Raw genomic sequence first — 13618 nt, forward strand, 5'->3', positions numbered from 1 at the left:
TGGAATATTGTAGTATTTATTGTAAATGATTTATCTGTGCATGTTGTTATTTTATTTTTTTTTCATAATCTTTAATCAAAATAACTTCCCCTCTCTTGCAGCGACATCTCTTCTCTTCTGATGACGTGTTTACTGGTGCGAGGGCGGGACAACCTGTCACTCACATGACATCACAGCAGTAGCAAACCACAACCATCCAATCAATTCAAGTCCTGCCATACACTTTTCTTCACTCGCACAAATGTCACAATATGGAAGAAAAGACTATAGCAACTTCTGATTCATCCTGACTTTAACATAGTACTTTAGTCTTCATTTCTACAAGCTTTTCTTATAGTGTATGTAAAGAACAACCTATAATATAATCTTTTCATCATTCAAAGCGACCATGTCTTAGATTAAATCGCTTAATTCTTGTGGATCATTTATACAAAGTCTAGCTTAAAAATGTTGATTAACTTGTCTTTAAATGAATAAGCAATCTTCATTTGTGTTCCAAAGAAGAACGAATGAACTAACCCTTTAAAGACAGGGATCCAAAATACCTAATCATCAGTTTCATCCGTTTACAATTTTGCAGACAATTTGAAATGATTAATGAAAGAGTACGCTAAAATCAATCCACTGGAGAGAGAGAGGGAGGTAAAATATAGAAATGGAAAAAGGCGTGTCAACTAGTCATATCCAGCAGTGTGAAAAAGCAGATTTCTGAAAAAATGGCAAGGCGAAGGCATTGGATAGCACCCCGATTCAGTCAGCTTTGTGTTCCCCTCCCTGCTATTTTGGAACAACAGAGAACATTAGAAAGCCCTGATGGAAGGTTAGAGACAAACACAACAGGAGGTGATACCACGAGAATGCTTTCATGAACGGAAAAATCAAAATGTCAGGTTTTGTGGCATATGTCTCTGCAGATGATGGGCATGAATGTAGCCGTGCTTGCTTTGAGGAAGCAAATACTGTACCCATTCCTCTTTCTATTGCAGACAGATGGTCGAAGAACTTCCCATTTAACTGCGAAAACAGAACTAACCGAAAACACCTCGCTTCTTACACCATATGCTGAATAGTTTCAATGCATCAGAAGAATGACTCATTTCATCCTTGTACTATTGCCGTTAAATGAATAGTACAATGCAAAATTTAAATTCATTTACTCCCCCTCAAGTTGTTCTAAAGAACACAAAAAGAGATATTAGACAGCATGACAGTCTCGGTCCCCATTCACTTTCACGGTAAAAAGATAATGAAAGCGAATCGTGACCGAGTGCCTAATATTCCTAGTACACCAGAGTGCAGTCGGGATGATGGGGTGGGGCGACGTGTCACTCCGCCCACATCCAATTTCATTGGTTTATAATAGAGCAAATCTTATTGACGTAGAAGCTGCACTCGAAGCCTGAGCTTGCGCATTGCTTTGTGTATGATTTTGTGAATGATTTGCCTGGATTACAGAAATATTAAGTGCTACTTCTATTAATCTTATTATATGTTTAGTAATTTTAGTTAGAATCTATTGGCTAATGTTTTATTGTACTTAAGACACAGAATAAATGAAGTTATTGTTTAAAAACGAATGCTTTCATGACAGCACCTGTGGGCTCTTCAAGCTGAATAGAGCTGTTACATTAGCGCTTCATTCATATTTCCATCAGGATCGGTGGATATAATTAAATGCAAAGTGCTAATAAAATGTTTTCATGGCAAACTCATGTTTCCTTGTTTACCTCGTAATACAATATTTCGGCCTATATATTGGTTCTGTATGTTATAGTTTTTAAAGGTTCCTATTTTATAGTAAATATGTGTCAATGGGTTATCATGTATATCTGTGACATCAGGTATTAAAAATCCAAATATGTTATAATCTGCTTTTGTACAGGATGAACAAAATTAGTTTCAATTATCAATACTCATACAGCCATATAGCTGCTAGCAAATAAAAAAGTCACTTGCACAGTAAATCTGTGCAATATATGTAACATGAGGACTTATTTCAGACTTGTACTGTGATTAATAGGCTACTTTTTATTTATCAAGTGATGACTATAATGAACTACTAAATAAAAGCTAAAAGTGGATTATAGAGAAATATATAGCCTACATAGGTTCTTTTAAAACAAGCCACAAAAACAGTTAATTTGCACATAACCATAAATATAAAAGTAAAACATAAAAATAAAAAATACCCAGCAGAGAAGTGATATGAACATTTGTTGCTTGAAGGGTTAAAAATGACAATTCTGTCATCATTTACTCATCCTCAAGTTGCTCCAAACCTTTCTTTTTTCTGCTGAACACAAAAGAAGATATTTTGAAGACTATGGTTAACCAAACAGTTGATGGACCCCATTGACTTCCATAGTATGGAGGGGAAAAACACTATGGAAGTCAATGGGGTCCATCAACTGTTTGGTTACAATCTTCAAAATATCTTCTTTTGTGTTCAGCAGAAGAAAGGGTGAGTAAATGATGACAGAATTTTCATTTTGGGGTGAACTGTCCCTTTAATTTGAATTTTGGGTGAACTATCCCTTTAAATAGCAGCTTCAGGCAGATGAACAGATACTTTGCTCAGTATTTGGATATTTATATTGCACGTTACCCCCAAATGCTCTTAAACAGGATTCCAACTGAGTTAATCCAAGCAGGAAATTACTTATACAGAGGCATTTGTTGCTTTTGTTTGTACAACGAAGTGACCCAGTTAAATTCCTTGTGATATAACAGCGCATTGTACACTTAAATCATGCTCAACATGTTATATATGTCTATATAGGCAAATATATAACATGAACAAGATTTTTAAAATCCAAAAACAACATACCACCTGAATAAAGTGGACGCACGATGAAATTAAATTCAATACATGACGCTCAGCGAGTGCAGCGTAGCCGCGCTTTGCATGAAAGTGCTGCTGCAAAAGCTCTCAATGACACATTGCTCATTCAGGTGAGAGAACAATACAGCGCATTTTATTACGCTGCTGCCGCAGACCTGTCATTATTACCCCTGTATGCGGTTTCGATCAAACTCAACGGACAGCTTAACAGTTAAGTAGCACACCGCATCTGAGCGCCGAAGGACGCGCCTATTCACTGTTCCACATCTGTCAAGACGCTATTAATGGGGCTACCTGTCAGCCAAGCAATTGTATTGTCACGTAAATAGAGAGCGCCAATACCTGTTGACTCCTCCTACCGCTGTGTTGGTTGGTGGAAGTTGAACCAAGAGACGCTTGAATTTCTCTCCCGAATGTCGTTCTTCTCAGCCGGTGAGCTGTTCGGCTGAACGCGTAGAGGAATTTCGTTTCGGCGGACGGTAAGTATCCGCACCGACAGTTCAAAGAAGCGACAGAACTGATGTAGCCTACATTCGCAGGGCGGCAGAGGAATGATGCACTGCACGGAACAGACAAGCAGCCATCGCGGTCACGTGTGAGCTGGTGAAACCGAACACCGGCCAGCCTCCGCCGCCGTCTCCTCCCATTCTCCCCTTCCGCGGTGTCACTTCAGGGCACGATACCACTGAACATAAGCTCAGCTGGTGCTTGCCTTTATGTAACCACAGCTCGTTATGCAGGAAGTTTAGTGCTTTTGCACTTAGGGAGAATCTATGTTTCAGGTCTCTGAAACACTTATAGAATCAGCTCGAAGTTCTTAGAGGCTTAGGCTGTAAAAAAAAATTAAAAGACACGTGAGGAACCATTTAAGGTTCCTCACACTGGCAGAACCCAAACTCTAGGTTGGTCAGAAACACTGTAAAGGAGACATATTAGGCATGTTCCTCACAAATTTGAGGGAGGTTCAGTAGAATCGCCAAGCATTTTGCATTTAAATTGAACCATTTGTGTTGTGGCTTTATTTTAGTTTGGGAATGAGTGAATAACACAAAAACAGTCACACACTTGATTATCAAAGTAATGACAATTAGCATGTAAACAGGATTGAAGAGGTTTTTCTGTATCAGTGGTTATCAACCGGGGACCAGGGCCCAGAGGGCCTCAGCAAACACTCAAGATAACTTTAAAGCTGCAGTCCATAACTTTTTGGGGTTAAAAATGATCCAAAATAAATTTTTGAGCAAGTATATAACCAGTTCAAAACTATCTCCTTAAAGGGTTTGTTCACCCAAAAATTATGTCATTAATTACTCACCCTCATGTCGTTCCACACCCGTAAGACCTTCGTTCATCTTCAGAACACAAATTAAGATATTTTTGATGAAATCCGATGGCTCAGTGAGGCCTGCATTCACAGTAATGGTACTTCCTCTCTCAAGATCCATAAAGGTACTAAAGACATATTTAAAACAGTTCATGTGAGTTCAGTAGTTCTAGCTTAATATTATAAAATGACGAGAATATTTTTTGTGCGCCAAAAAATCAAAATAACAACTTTTCAGCAACATAGCGATGAGCTGTTTTCAAAACACTGCTTCAGAGCTTTACGAATGTAATCAGTGATTCGGAGCGCCAAAGTCACGTGATTTCAGCAGTTTAGCCGTTTGATAGGAGATCCGAATCACTGATTCGATTCGTAAAGCTCCGAAGCAGTGTTTTGAAATCAGCGCATCACTATATTGTTGAAAAGTGTTTTTTTGTTGTTGTTGTTGTTAAATGCTTGTAGCGTCATTCCTACACTACAAGCATTTAAAGCGGAACTCAGTAAAATTTGCGAAGCTCCCCCTACAGGTTCCTTCAGTGAATCACACTGTCGTAAACACTCCAAGCGCAGCTCTGGACTACAACGACTACAACGCTCACCAGCGCAGTAGTTTTGCAAATACAGTACAAGAAATCTCGATGGAGGTGGGTAATTTTCGAAATTGTCTTATAAAGTCATAATATATACATTGTTTTTGAATTACCGTAAAGCATTTTGTCACTCTCGCGTGAACGTGAACATGAGGCGAGATTGTGTCGGGTCGGCGAAGCTCAACTTGCAAGTGCTGTTTTCTGGCGTAGACGTGCCAGAGGCTGTTAGTGCACGCCTCAAACACACCACTACAAGTCAATTAACCATCGTAAGGACTTAGAAAACTATTTATGAAGGTAAAAAAGTTACTTAGTTCTGCTTTAATGAAGTGATGCAGCACACTCAGTTGACCAGCGTATATAATATATAATATACTGTAAATCATGTTGCATGGCTCCATTTGCTTTTTTTTATGAATGTTTAAAATAAAATAAAAAACATTACAAAAATCATTTGTGAATTGATTACTATGATTTTTCCTCATATTTAATAACTTCTGGTCGTTGTATCAAAAGAAGTTCATGTAAACTCTTGTAAACCATCTGTCTAAAATAAAATGGTAATAAAAATATATTATTGACAAGTATCATTTGTGTGAAGGAAAAAAAACACCATTTTGATGGGGAATGAACAAAATGTCAAACAGATTATCCAGTTACCACAAATCATAAGAGAAAGGCAAGTTTGAAGGCGCTTCAAATATATATGCCAAAGTTTTTTGAGTGCACAGTAGAATATTTGAGACTCCTTTGAGTGCCTAGAGGTCCTGCCAGTGTGTCAGTCTGAAAAACCCAGAAAAATATCTTTTCATTTTTACAGTGTACAATATTGTTGTAAAGGGATCCAGAAGACTTTAAGCAACATTTGCATTGCTGCCCTTTGTGGTCTCAGAACAGATGTGTCAACATCGTGATGTGCACTGTGTGAAAAACAGCTGCAAGCACCATTGATCTTGTGATGATGCCTTGAATTTACACAAGCGCTGAGCATCCACACCCTTAAGACCTTTTGCCACTTTACTGTGACGACAAGGACACTGGTTCTCTGTTGCAAAAGCTCTTCTTTTGCAACAACGAATTTAAAACAGAAGAGAAGTCATCCATATGAAACACTACACAAATATCAGATCCTTGGGCCCAGTAGGTTGAGAGACCATTGCAAACAGCCTAAACCAGGTGAGACCAGCACAGACCGGTTTAATCTATTTTTTTCTCAGCAGGGAGGTGTCGTCAGTTTGTCTCCTCTCATCGTGTTTACATGAGCTATTTCTAGGAGCAGCCTTTGCCTCTACTTGTTTGCTACACATCATTGTGTACGATATTACTGCTCGCTCTGAGTGACCCCTCTTGGTATCCCTCAGTATGTGTTTGCAAATAGTACAACTGCTGAAAGAATGCCAAGACCTTTTGCCTATATGGCCCATCACCTTGCAAGTGAGGGAACGTCCCATTAACAGAAGAGAAAAATAAACTATCCTTTAGATGGAGTCATGTCACATGTGGTTTGCTTGGCCTAAGGGCTTCAATAGCTGTTCTAATGACTCATAATCCCTTTCTTTAAACTTTGAATAAATACGATGTCAGACATTTGGGGTAAAATCTTTTTTTGTTTGTTTTTCTTGGTTCTATATTTAGTGTTGCATGCCTCAGATTATATGTAGTTTTCAGAGTGCTCATAATCAGATCAATCTCCTCCATGTGGTCCTCTTTTATAAGGAAATATAGAGAAACATGGATTTTGCCCATTTTGACAAAGCCTTTAGCCCTGATTATGCAAACATTATGGTTATGGTCTTGGTTAAATGTTTTACAGCTTTTATTGCTGTGTTACTTTCTATAGAGCAATGTCCAGTCCTGGGGATCCACCTTCCAGAATGTTTTTGACGTCTCACAAATTAAAATACCTTATAGCTTCTTGGAGCTGAGAAATACTTCTATAGGGGTACAGTATAATGGAACTGGTGAAGCCTATGTGAAGAGGTGTTCAATCTTTTCAGGACAAAGACCCAGAGCAGGGATCCCCCTGTTATATCAAATTGAGTTTTGCATTTTAAACCTAGGGGCACAACACCATTTTTGAACAACCGAGTGAGTGTTGTTGATTCACTCCCCCACCTACATTTCGGTAATGAGACTCCAACCCACGACTTTCAGGTCTCTCTCTAACCATAAGGCCACAACTGCCCCCAGTTCTTCAGTTCTTCCAAAAGTTGGGCTTCATTGGAAGACCTGCATGACATTGTGTTCAGCAAGAATTGGTCTATTTTCAGTGACAGTGACAGCAACATTGTACATCCTTCCAACACCTGCTGCAGACATGCATCCCCAATACCATTGCGTTTCCCCTGCAGTGCTTAAAGGCATAGTTCACCCAAAAATGAAAATTATCCCATGATTTACCCTCAAGCGATCCTAGGTGTATATGCTGCATCAGAGGTTACGCTTCCACCATAAGTAGACTTGTGTATGGATGTTTGTCTGAAGCTAGTTATTATAGTTTATAAAGTTTTAAATATGGATGTTTTTCTTACAAAAAGATATCACTTTACTTCAGAAGGCCTTTATTGACTGGCTGGAGCCATGTGGAATGTTTTGATGATGGATGGATGCACTTTTTTGGGCTTTGAACTCATGAGCGTTCATTCATTATCATTATAAAGCCTGGAAGAGCCAGGATATTTTTTAATATAACTCTTATTGTGTTTATCTGAAAGAAGATAGTCACATACACCTAGGATGGCTTGAGGGTGAGTAAATCATGGGATCATTTTCATTTTTGGGTGATCTATCCCTTTAATGGTGTCATGCATGCACTTAAAGGATTAGTTCACTTTAAAATTAAAATTTCCTGATAATTTACTCACCCCCATGTCATCCAAGATGGTTGTTTTACTTTCTTCAGTCAAAAAGAAATGTGATTACGCATTATCTAATCACATTGGAAAGGTCACACGTGACGTAGGCAGAAGTATCAAGCAAGTGTCTTCAAAGCGAACGTGCAAAGATTACGTCAAATGGCCTTTACAAAAAAAAAAGGTAAAACGATGTCAGAAGATTTTGTAGTTGGAGGAGATAATGAGATGGAGTTATTCGGCCAACCGCGGTACCTCTGCCTATGTCACGCGTGACCTCTCAAACGTGATTACGTAATGCGTGGCGCATCGCAGAGCTAGTGCAAGATGAGCATCTGTGGTTAAAAAGTATATAATTTTTAATTTTTTTTTAGAAAATGACCAATCGTTTCGCTAGATAAGACACTTATTCCTCAGCCGGGATCATGTAGAGCCCTTTAAAGCTGCATTTAAACTGCAATTTGGACCTTCAACTTCATTGAAGTCCATTATACGGAGAAAAATCCTGGAATGTTTTCCTCATAAACCTTCATTTCTTTTTGACTGAAGAAAGAAAGACATAAACATCTTGGATGACATGGAGGTGAGTAAATTATCAGGAAATTTGAATTCTGAATTGAACTAATCCTTTAATTAAAGTCGTCTCTTACAAACATACCAGGCACCATCCAATGCTAGGTTGTTAAATTTTGACTTGTCAGACTACAGAACAATCTTCCACACTCCAGTCCTCATGTTCTTTGGCAAATACAAGGTGTTCTTTGCTGTAGATAAAACTAATAAATGGTTTCTTTACTAGTACACAACCTCTCAATCTAGCCTCTTATAGCCGTTGGCTTACAGTTCAAGATGAAATTGGAGGTTAGAGGTCTCATCCAGGTCTTTTGAAGATGTTTTGAAGTGGTCCCACATTCAGGGGATTTTTCATCCTCCTGTCAAAATGCTCACTAGCCTTCCTAGACCATCCTCAGCAATGAATGCATCTAAAGTAATGAATGTTTGAAAGATTTACTCTTAATGAACTGAAATTATCTGCACAATGGAGGCCTGATTTTGGCTGATATTTCTGCCCTGAATCTGTTTAACATGCAGTTTAAGAATCACGAAGTGATCTGTGTTTCCTACAGCTCTGGAATGAAATATACCAGGCCTAGTTTGGTTGAGTGAACGTGTCATTTTTTTGTCATTGTTTAATTGCCCAAGGTTTAAATTGTATGGCTTTTGTATTGCAGCTAGAGTGAACACCTTAAACCCTTCTGTGTTTTGACGGGTCACAAGACTTGACCAGAGGAAATGAGCTGGGAACGCAAGCCCGTGAAGATCCTATCAGAGGGTGGGAAAGTGCTAGCGCCATTTAGCATCCCACCACTTCAAAGAGGACAACCGTACTACTGATTCACACACGCATGGGTACACAAAGACAGCCAAAGATAGTCAGAGATCCCCAAAAGAGTATAGTCTTCTCTGCCACCTCCGCACCATTCCATCTCCAGCCTTCAAAAAGCTAACAGTTTAATTTTCTCAAATGCACTCTTTGAAAACTTCCAGCCCTGGACAGCAAAATCTGCTTCATGGGGTTAGCCTGTCTGAAAGCATGTGGTAAGCCTTGTGGAATGTTTTAAATGACTCCCAGATGTGGGCAGTGAACGTGCTTAACCCTTTAGCATCCATAGACAGAGCAGTCAGGTTTACTTTTATTTTAATTGGATGTGTTATGGTGCTTTTATATCTCCTTTATTTTCCTTGCCAACCGTCAGAATACCGCCGTCCATCTGTCTATCTACTGTTATATAGCATGTCATCATTGTTGAAATGGGCTGTTTCAAATCTTTGTTAGCTCTCTTTAATAACCGTATATAAATGTTCATGCTGATCGAGCTACTGGATTGAAACTTTCTTTCAAGTCAGTATAATTAAAACAGTCGTGTTTCAACTACAAACCTGATACAGTAATGTTAAATCAAATTGAATTGTTTGAATCAAACATCAAAACAATCATTTTTATGAGTGTATAGTCCAACAGGCTTATACAAAATAGTAGTGTTAAATATTAAAATTTTGCCAGTTTTTTCAAGGCATGCTTAGAAATGCATGTTTAGTCATCGTAATACTTAACAGTTGTAACAGCACAATGTTGTTATTGAGTTTTATGACAATAATTATTCCTCTTTTATTACACTATTTGTGCCATTTATTAGCTTTCAAACATGTCTACAGTTGTTTTATTGGAGTATCAACCTTCCCTTAATGTGTGAGTACTAGAGCTCAAGTATAGTGCATGCCTACAGTATAAGTTCAGAGAGAGGAAGTCTCGTGTTTGTGAATCTGCTGCCTGGGAGGGCGATCATATCGATATGACTGATATCCCTTAAAGAAACGAACTCAATTGCCCTTTCCCTCAACAGCCCTCCACTTCCCTCCCCTCCGCACTCATTCGCCTGCCAGAACAAAGCCATGGAAAGAAGCCCATTAGGCGGACTGATAACAATAGACAGAACTAAGTGAGCGGGGAAAAAGTAAAGGGAAAAAAGGCAGAATGTAGGTCGGAGATACTGCCATAAGATGAGACAAGTAGAATTACTGAGAGTATGAAGTAGGGTGGTTGGTTTTCATGTTATGAGGGTTTTTTTTTGTTTGTTTGTTTGTTTCCTTGTATAATCACTACTTGAGGTTTTGTTTTGTTTTTTGTATAGTGCTTTTCAAATTTTTTTGTATTGTTCATCATTGTTGTTCATCTTAATACACCCAGATGAGGAAGAAATCTTGGAAGGCTCCACTTTTCTAAAGGCTAAATGAACACATTTTTCCTCAAAGGCTCCACTTTTCTAAAGGCTAATTGAACACATTTTTCCTCAATGTGTTGACATTTCCTACTGAAACGGGAAGTCAGGATGAAACATATCGAAGGACTGACAGTACTTATGGTCCCGCAACACAGATGAGGTGGAAGTGTTGTGATAATGGTTAGCCAATTATGAACCTCAGGATTGAAGTGGCTTGATGGAGGATTGTGTGGTTTTTAAGTTATCATGCATACCTGCTTCTTTAATTAACATGAATGTATGCTACCGTTCAAAAGCTTAGGGTCAGTAAGATTTTGTAATGTTTTTGAAAGAAGTGTCTTATTGCATTTATTTGATAAAAAATACAGTAAAATTTGAAAATAAGTGTTTTCTATTTTAATATATTTTAAAATGTTATTTGGGACCCTGTCATAAGGTAAACGTAAATAAGTTTTCCATTGATGTATGGTTTGTCAGGATAGGACAATATTTGGCAGAGATACAACTATTTGAAAATCTGAAATCTGAGGGTGCAAAAAAATCAAAATATAGAGAAAATCGCCTTTAAAGTTGTCCAAATGAAGTCCTTAGCCATGCATATCCACTCACAAATATATATATTTACCCACAGTAGGAAATTTACAAAATATATTCATGTAACATGATCTTTACTAATATCCTAATGATTTTTGGCATAAAAGAAAAATCGATCATTTTGACCCATACATTTTATTGTTACAAATATACCCATGTGACTTATGACTGGTTTTGTGGTCCAGGGTCACATTTATTCCTGTGATGGCAAAGCTGATTTTCTAGTAGTCTTCAGTGTCATTATGATCCTTCAGAAACCATTCTAATATGCAGATTTGGGGCTCAAGAAATATTTATTATTAATAATATCAATGCTGAAAACAGTCGTGCTGCTTAATATTTTTGTAGAAACAGTGATACAATATTTTTCAGCATTCTTTGATGAGTAGAAAGTTCAACAGCATTTATTTGAGATAGAAATCTTTTGAAATATTATAAAATGTCTTTACTGTCTCTTTTGATCAATTTAAAGTCCCCGTAAACAGGAAGTTGCAACCGACTTCAGTGTTGTGACATTATTTCCAAATGAAACGGGATATTGAATGAGGGTGTGGTTTAGTGCACCCTCTCCATCCCTCCGTGATAGCAGACTAACTTTAATGCATCCTTGCTAAATAAAAGTATTAATTTCTTTCAAACAAGAAATCGTACTGACAATAAATGCTTGAACGGTAAGTATATATGAGGAAAATTTATCATTTATTAATAATATTGTATAAATATATTATATTAAAGTATTTATATTCAATATATTTGTCATGATCAAAGTTTTTCTACATGTTTCCAGCAAGGCTACTGTAGGTACAGTTGACGGACACAAGCTCTCAATCCATCCTCTCTTCTCGGAGAAACTAATCTGTTGAAATATATCCGCATTAGGCACAGTGCTGCTCAGAGGCAATGAGTGAATGGCACCATGAGCCGGTGGAGAGGACAGAGCTCAGCGATGACAGGGATAATGAGGGTGATGAAAGTGCAGACAGGGCACACATGGAAGACAAATGAATTATTCACCTCACTTACCACTTCCTACCTTGTCTTCTTCATGTGCTCTTTAAACATCCTCTGACCCACATTCACAACAAAAAAGTAGTTTGAACTGAATCAATGTGTTGTTGTTATTTACCTGATTCACATACATAACTTTTCTGTCAACACTAAAAAAGCCAAACCTCTCCTTGTTCATTTTTCAGAGGTAACAATATCGACAATACCGCTAATATTCAATCACCAGCCACAAAGCCCCTAAAAAAGAAGCTGCCATCTCCAGTTGGTACGTAACAAGGCCTCTCTGCTTGTACACAAACACACATTCACAAGCTCAATAAAACCGAACAACTCTGTAAACTGCAATTAAAATCCTGGGCACTAATTAGGTGGAAATGGATGCTTGTTAAAAGACAGCAAGTTTAGAGAAGTGGACTCAACATGGCGACTATTTTATTTACCCCCCTGTACACCTCTGCTAGCTTCTGTCATTGGTTTTCTTTTCACATCAACAACTGATTCGCTTTACTGTCAGACAGACGTTCTTGTTTTTAATACTTGAAAGCGTGTGACGTGGATAATCTGCTGATCCGTTTTTTAATTGGTTATTGATCACATCATTGAGCTTTGGAGAAGGAGCAGGGAAGAACAAAGACCTTTGCTGCCTCAATTACAGTGCAAAGAGAGATCCCTGTGCTGCCCATTTTATTGTTTTTGGTGTACATTGGTTCAGTTGATGGCAAATGTTCAAATATTAGTACTGTGCATGACAGCAATGACATGTTTTGCAGTACCAATACAATACCCTAACCAAAAGTTCCACAGTAATACCATGCTGTTTATTATATAGCTATGCTTTGCCAGACGCTTTTATCCAAAACACTTTCAATTGCTTTCAAGGTATACATAATCTAACCTATGACCTTGCCTTTCCTAACACTATGTTTTACTAGGGCTGCACGATATATCGCATGAGATTGTCACGCGCATTTCGTCAGTAAAGCCGGTTCCCTAATTACCGCTAAATCGCCATCACCTGCTTTCAAATGGAGCGGCATTTAATAGACAGAGCCGTAGATCACTGACAAGCTACGCAATATCGCGTTCATTATCGAAGGCGATTCATCTGCGATAATGAACGCGATATTGCGTGGCTTGTCAGTGATCTACGGTTCTGTCTATGAAATGCCGCTCCATTTGAAAGCAGGTGATGGCGATTTGGCGGTAATCAGGGAACCGGCTTTACTGACGAAATGCCGCGGACAATCTCATGCGATATATCGTGCAGCCCTATGTTTTACTATTTCAGATACTGGATTGGCTTTTTGACAATATTTTTTTATGACATCTAACATGGTAATACTGTGTTCTTTGATGTACTGTGGTAGTACAGAAGCATGTTTTGGTATGTTGGAGTACCATGAAAATATATCAATAATTCAGAACCACGATGTACAGTATATCATAGTATCATACGTAATTGTACCATAGTAAGGCCATATTAGTTATGTAATGCATGACAATGACCTCCATTCCATCTTTACTCACATAAACAGCATATTCACTTGATAGGTCACATGATACTGTGGGAGTGAAGGTGAATTCTGTGTACATGCTGCTTAGTCTTTCTCTCTCATTTTCTCCTG

General features: G+C 38.2%; 1 protein-coding gene across 5 annotated transcripts in view; it reads right to left on the minus strand.

Moving 5' to 3' along the window:
• rarab (retinoic acid receptor, alpha b) overlaps window positions 1–13618 on the minus strand; it is a 131012-nt gene that overhangs the window by 116646 nt on the left and 748 nt on the right. For 2 of the 5 annotated variants that reach the window (XM_048206466.1, XM_048206475.1), the window contains exon 1: window positions 3185–3988. The exons of the other annotated variants lie outside the window; for them this stretch is intronic. The gene's annotated coding sequence lies outside the window, so the exon portion shown is untranslated. Of the gene's footprint in view, window positions 1–3184; window positions 3989–13618 lie in introns of those variants that run through there. 5 annotated transcript variants of the gene reach the window in all.

The sequence above is a fragment of the Megalobrama amblycephala genome, linkage group LG1 (genome assembly GCF_018812025.1).
Source record: "Megalobrama amblycephala isolate DHTTF-2021 linkage group LG1, ASM1881202v1, whole genome shotgun sequence".
In the NCBI taxonomy this organism is placed as follows: Eukaryota; Metazoa; Chordata; class Actinopteri; order Cypriniformes; family Xenocyprididae; genus Megalobrama; species Megalobrama amblycephala.